Source organism: Peromyscus leucopus, unplaced genomic scaffold (genome assembly GCF_004664715.2).
Source record: "Peromyscus leucopus breed LL Stock unplaced genomic scaffold, UCI_PerLeu_2.1 scaffold_1055, whole genome shotgun sequence".
NCBI classification, from domain to species: domain Eukaryota; kingdom Metazoa; phylum Chordata; class Mammalia; order Rodentia; family Cricetidae; genus Peromyscus; species Peromyscus leucopus.
In genome coordinates, this window is record NW_023504177.1 from 151,585 (window position 1) to 157,500 (window position 5,916).

At 47.7% G+C, this 5,916-nt stretch overlaps 1 pseudogene; it reads left to right on the forward strand.

Annotated features, from left to right (window-relative positions):
- Nucleotides 1-3,201: 3,201 nt before the first annotated feature.
- LOC114684823 overlaps nucleotides 3,202-5,916 on the forward strand; it is an 8,938-nt pseudogene continuing 6,223 nt past the window's right edge.

Genomic DNA, 5,916 nt, shown 5'->3' on the forward strand with positions numbered 1-5,916 from the left:
TTTGCATGGGAGATCCCAACTCTGCCACTGACCCCCAGCAGGACGAGGAGCAGGAGACTTAATCTCTGCAAGTCTGTCTTTCCTCAACTATGAAACCCAGCTAAGAATAGGACCAACCTCCCTGGAGCTCCTGTGAGGATTAACACGGGGGCTGGTAATACGCAGAGTTCAGTAAATACCAGCTAGAATTATTGCTAATCGCACAGGATTTATGCAACCATTAGACCCACTGTATTTGGCCACCAGACTGTCTTTTCATTCCACACACATTTCCCGAGACAGGGAGAGAGAACCCAGCGTGCCTTGGGCACTCTGAGACCTTCCGTGTGACCGGGGTGTTGGGTGAGATGGGGTGAGACTTGAGATAAGACCCAGCAGGTGCCAGCCCCGAGAGATCTGGGGCCAGGATGGGGAGCTTTGGACTTTTCCAAGAGCAATGGGGAGCCCGGGGTGGGGTGGGGGTATGGAGAAGAGGAGAGGCCCGAGTCAGAGCTGAACATCATCAGAAAAATAACCAGCCCCTTCGGGGTTACGGTGGGCCATTCCAGGAAACAGGCTGGGGATGGGAAGGCTGAGGTGACCGTCCATTTAGGAGAGGATGGGTTCTGGGGAGAAGGCCCCTGGGGTTTGAAGACAGCACCAGTTCTTAGCCTGTGGCTTCCAGAGTTCTAGAAAGATCCTGAGTAGATACAGTGGGGTCTCTGGTCCCTGGATATTCCCTGCCAAGATGTAGATGTTATATATAAACTAAAAATAGCATGACGACGTAGCCCAGCTGGTAGAACACTTGCCTAGCATACACAAAGCCTTGGATTCGATCCCTAGCACCACATCAAAACAAAGTATACAGGGCTAGAGAGACGGCTCGGTGCTTAAGAGCACTTACTGCTCTGATGGGGATCAGGGTTTTGTTCCCATCACCCACAGGGCAACTCACAACTGTCCCTAACTCCTGTGGGATCCAACGCCCTCTTCTGGCCTTCAAGGGCACCAGGCACTCACGTGTGTACAGACATACATTCAGGCAAAATGGCCATACAGATATAATAAAATGAATAAATCTTTTAAAAAAGAAACCAAGTAGGTGCAGTGGCAAACATCTATCATCCCAGCACTCAGCAGGAGAATCAGAAGCTCAGGATCATTCTTGGAGGCCAACCTGGGCTACATGAGATCTTGTCTCAAAAAAACAAAACAAAACAAAAAAAAAAAAAAAAACGTGTGTGTGTTGGGGAATCTCTTCCAATACTAAGTATTAAAGGTAGGGCCTTACACATGCTGGAGCAGTTGCTCTTCCACTGAGCTACATCCCTAGCACATCCTCCTGTGTGTGTGTGTGTGTGTGTTGTGTGTGTGTGTGTGTGTGTGTGCGCGTACGTGCCCGCGCGCTTGGGGGGGGGGCGATCTTGGGGCCTTGCTCAGATGCTCTGTCATTGAGGTACATTCTGAACCCTGCGTCTATTACTACTGTTTGTTTTTACATTGCACTTTGAGACACTCTCACCAAGCGGCCTTGAGCTTTGTGATCCTCCTGCCTCCCCCTCCCGAGGGCTTGGATTACAGACCTGCACCATCACCCCTGTGGCAGGTGTGGTCTATAAAGTTGCCCAGAATACAGAATGAGCCATTACTGAACCGTTGCCCTGAGGAAGGCGAGAGTCAGGTTCCCAAAAGAGTGGCCGGCCACATCTTCATCAGCCAGTCAATACACAGCTTTGTTTATTTGTGGGGCTTTGTTCAAATGTCTATGGTTAGAAGAAGCCAGCAAGACCGCACATCCAGTAACACTGCTTGCCACCAGGGTGACAACCTCCATTTGATCCCCAGGACCCACATAGTAGGAAAGAACCGACTCTCCATATTCTTGCTGAGGCATGTCCAGGCTTGTGTACACACACACACATACACACACACACACACACACACACAACACACACACACATAAAACGTAAATATGCATTTGTTCTTTCTTCAGTGTTATTACATTTACTTGTTTATTTATTGTGTGTGCATGTATAAGCATGTGGGCACTGGGTGTGTCGCGGTGCATTGGGGGAGGTCAGAGGACACCTCCTGGGAGTCAGGTCTCTTCTCTAAACATGTGTGTCCCAGATATTGAACCAGGCCATGAGATTTGCTGGCCAGTAAACAGGTTGAGCCGTCTCACTGGCCCCGTAAATACAGACTGTTGCTTCATCGACATTGAACTCAAGACCAACAGCAACATCCCGCTCATGTCTGACTGGAGCTTGCCTAGCATAGATTTGTGTGTGTGTGTGTGTGTGTGTGTGTGTGTGTGTGTGTGTGTGTGTGTTATACAGGTGGATCACCTGAGGTTAGCCTAGGTTACAGAGTAACACTCTGTCTCAAATAAACAAACTGTAATAGGTTATTTTTGTTATCTTTTCTTTCTTTTTTTGTCTTATTATTGGTGCTGGGAATGCAACACTTGCCAAACAAATGCTCTCCTGTTGAGCTGTTTCCTTTGTTTCGAGACAAGGTTTCTCTGTGTAACAATCCCTGGCGATCTGTCCTAGAACTTGCTTTGTAGACCAGTAATGCACAGAGATCTGGCCTCTAACTCACAGAGATCCGCCTGCCTGTGCCTCCCACATGCTGGGATTAGAAACGTGCACCACACCATTCGGCCCTCAGCCCACTTTTATTAGTCAATTATTATCATTATGATTTTGTAAAGATGTGTGTGTGTGTATGTGAGAGAGAGAGAGAGGGAGAGAGAGAGAGAGAGAGAGAGAGGAGAGAGAGAGGAGAGAGAGTTCAGTCCCTGCAGAGGCCAGAAGAGGGCGTTGGAGCCCCAGAGCTGGAGTTACAGGCAGAAGTGAGTTACCCAATACAGGTGCTGAGAACCAAACATAGATCCTCTACAAGAACAGCAGGAGTCCTTAACCACTGAACCACCTTTCCAACTCCTCCAAGTTGGATCTTCGGTCTTGGAAAATAGATCAAACGTCTATTTTCCAGGGTCCTCAAGTTGGATCAGTCATGCGCCAAGTCCTGACAGACTTATCAGGCCCTTGTCAGAGATTGCAACAACATTTAGTTTTCCTCGGATTGTCAAGCCGGCCTGTGACCTCAAAAAGTAATAATACGAAGCCGAAAGTCAGACGAGAGGGCTGTGTGCCCAAGAAAGTCTTTCTCCTCTGACTGGGGAATTCTCCTTCAAGGCCAAGGCTAGTGAAAATGTGTCACTTCTTGCAGATGGGGGAAGATATTAGCAAGCAGCAACATGTTCAGGCAGCCCTTGCCACCCCTGCTGATGAGAGCACAGAGTTTGACTGGAAGCTTCGTGTCCCATCCTCAGCATCAGAGTGCATCAGAGACCGTGTGTCACATGCCAGACTCTGAGACTCTCTTGGAAGGGAAGAAACTCAACTCATGAATGTTTTGTTGAGCTGCTGAGGGTCAAAGCCAGTCACGGAAGGTCAAAACAGGATGCTATTTATACAAAATTGAAAAACAGGCAACATGACACCCTATGGCAGTGACAGATTTATTCACATGGAGCAAAATGGAGCAAAATCGTTTCCATTTTAAAAGCAAACAGTTGCCAACACCTCCTTGAAGGTAGTGGCTGCTCCTGGGGAGAAAGGGTAAGATTCGAAGAGGAAAAGGTACCCGAAGGGCCTCCGTTATTTGAGAAATTGGGTTGCTCATCACATTTTTTATTTAGTGGGAGGTGTGCCTGTGTGACATGGCAGACAAGAGGAAAACTTGCTGGAGTTGGTGCCCTCTTTCCACCGTGGTGCGGGTCCTCTGGATCGAACTCCGGCTGTCAGGCCTGGAAGCAAACACCTTCACTGACTGAACCATCTTGGCGACCCTTAAAGCGTCTCTTTAACAATGCTCTGAATAGCAGCTGCAGGTACCTCTACATCACACAGAAGGAAACTGAGGCACGGAGGCACATTCATCAGAGACCCCAAGACCAGCCAGGAAACAGCAAGGTCAGGAAAGGGTCACGGGAGGAGCCCTGGGGGCTGGCAGTGAGCAGGACCGGAGGAGGAAGGCTTGGTTCCCAGGGTTCAGCTTTAAAGAGGGGAGTGGTGTGTGTATGTGTGTACACCCTAGCGCCAGGCCTGGACTGTCCCCTGCCACACTGTGTGTTGAGGTCACTCTGGTGACCCCGTGAAGCAGTCGTTGCTAAATGGAGAGGTGCAAAGCTCCCCGGATCATCAGTGAGCTTGGGGGAGGGCTGTGACAGGCTGGAGGCCTGAGGGGCCCCCTCTCCGGCTCCTCCCAGCAGGCCCAGGTGGCCACCTCTCCAGCCTGACCTTTCTGTTCTAACAGGCTGCTCTAACTACCATCCCTGCCGCCCAGAGAGCATGGGTAAGCCTGGAGATATGCCACGGAAGGCCTCTGGATGGGAGACAAAGAGTGGGCTGGCATCGGCAGACCAGATGGGAATACTGGTACTTCGTGTCCGTGACCAATGACTGATTCTCCATGCCTCAGTTTTCCCTGCCAGTAATCTGAGAAGTATCATTCTGATCACTAGTACGTGTTGGACTTCACGAACTCTTGGATAAATAAATTAAGAAAAAGAGAGTACAGTGCCCAGGACCTGTCATCAAGTGCATAATATTATCATCATATCATCTCCTGTTATTTTGGATTTTTTTTTTTTTTTGCATACTCACAAGGGGAAAAAATCAGTGCAAAAGACACAGCTATTTAGAAGACATGTATGGACATTTTTCTATTTATGAAGAAGGTGTGTGTGTGTGTGTGTGTGTGTGTGTGTGTGTGTGTGTGTGTGTTTGCTACATGCTTCAGAATGCCTTCAGAAGGCAGAAGAGGTTGTTGGGTCCCCTGTAACTGGAGGATGTGGATGTGGATGCTGGGAACTGAACCCAGGTCCTTTGCAATAGCAGCAAATGCTCTTAACTGCTGAGCCATCTCTCCAGCACTAAATGGATTTAAATTTTCTTTAAAAAAAATTTTTCCATTCTTTTTTTTGGAGACGGAGTCTCACTGTGTACCCCTGGCTGGCCTTAAATTCGTAGAGATCTGCCCAACTCTGCCTCCTGAATTCTGGGTATGAAAACGTGAGCCACCTGCACACATCTGGAGGTCAGAGGATAGGTATGGGAGTCAGTTCCCTCTTTCCACGGGTGGGATGAAACTCAAGTTGTGAGGCTGGGCAGCGAGTATCGTTATCTGCTGAGCCATCTCTCCAGCCCCACCATGTATGGGTTTCTGCCTTAACCAGAGTATTTTAAAAGACTTGTTGGGCAGGGGATTGAACCACATAGGTTCTTGGTGGGTTTTAAAAGGATAACAATGTGGTTAAATGATGATAGTGGACCTACCTAGATGGTGCAGAGAGGCACCCATGCAGGCAAAACACCAATCGTATTTAAAAATTAATACGTAAATGGTATAGTAAAATTGTAGTTGACATGTACTTTGTTTTATTATTATCCTATGAAGAAAAGCATGAATGAGTTCCTATTAGGGACATTTGTCTTTCAGGGAGTCCAAAACCCCTTTAACATGCATATAGACTTTCATTTGAATTTTTCAAGGGTTTTATTTTGTTTGCTTTTGCTTTTTTGGAGGGGTTTTTTTTTGTTTTGTTTTTTTTATTTCTGGGGGTTTTGTTTTGTTGTTTGCTTTGGTCTTGTTTTGTTTGTTTTTGTGTGTGTGTGTGTGTGTGTGTTTGTGTTTTGTTTTGTTTTGTTTTGTTTTGAGACAGGATTTCTCTGTGTAGCTCTGGTTGTCCTGGAACTCACTCTGTAGCCCAGGCTGGCCTCAAACTCACAGAGATCCACCTGCCTCTGCCCGAGTGCTGGGATTAAAGGTATGTGCCACCACCAGGCTGTTTTTTTGCTTTTCTTTTGAGATGGTCTTGATAAATTGTCCGGGCTGCCCTCAAACTCTCTGTGTCAACCACGC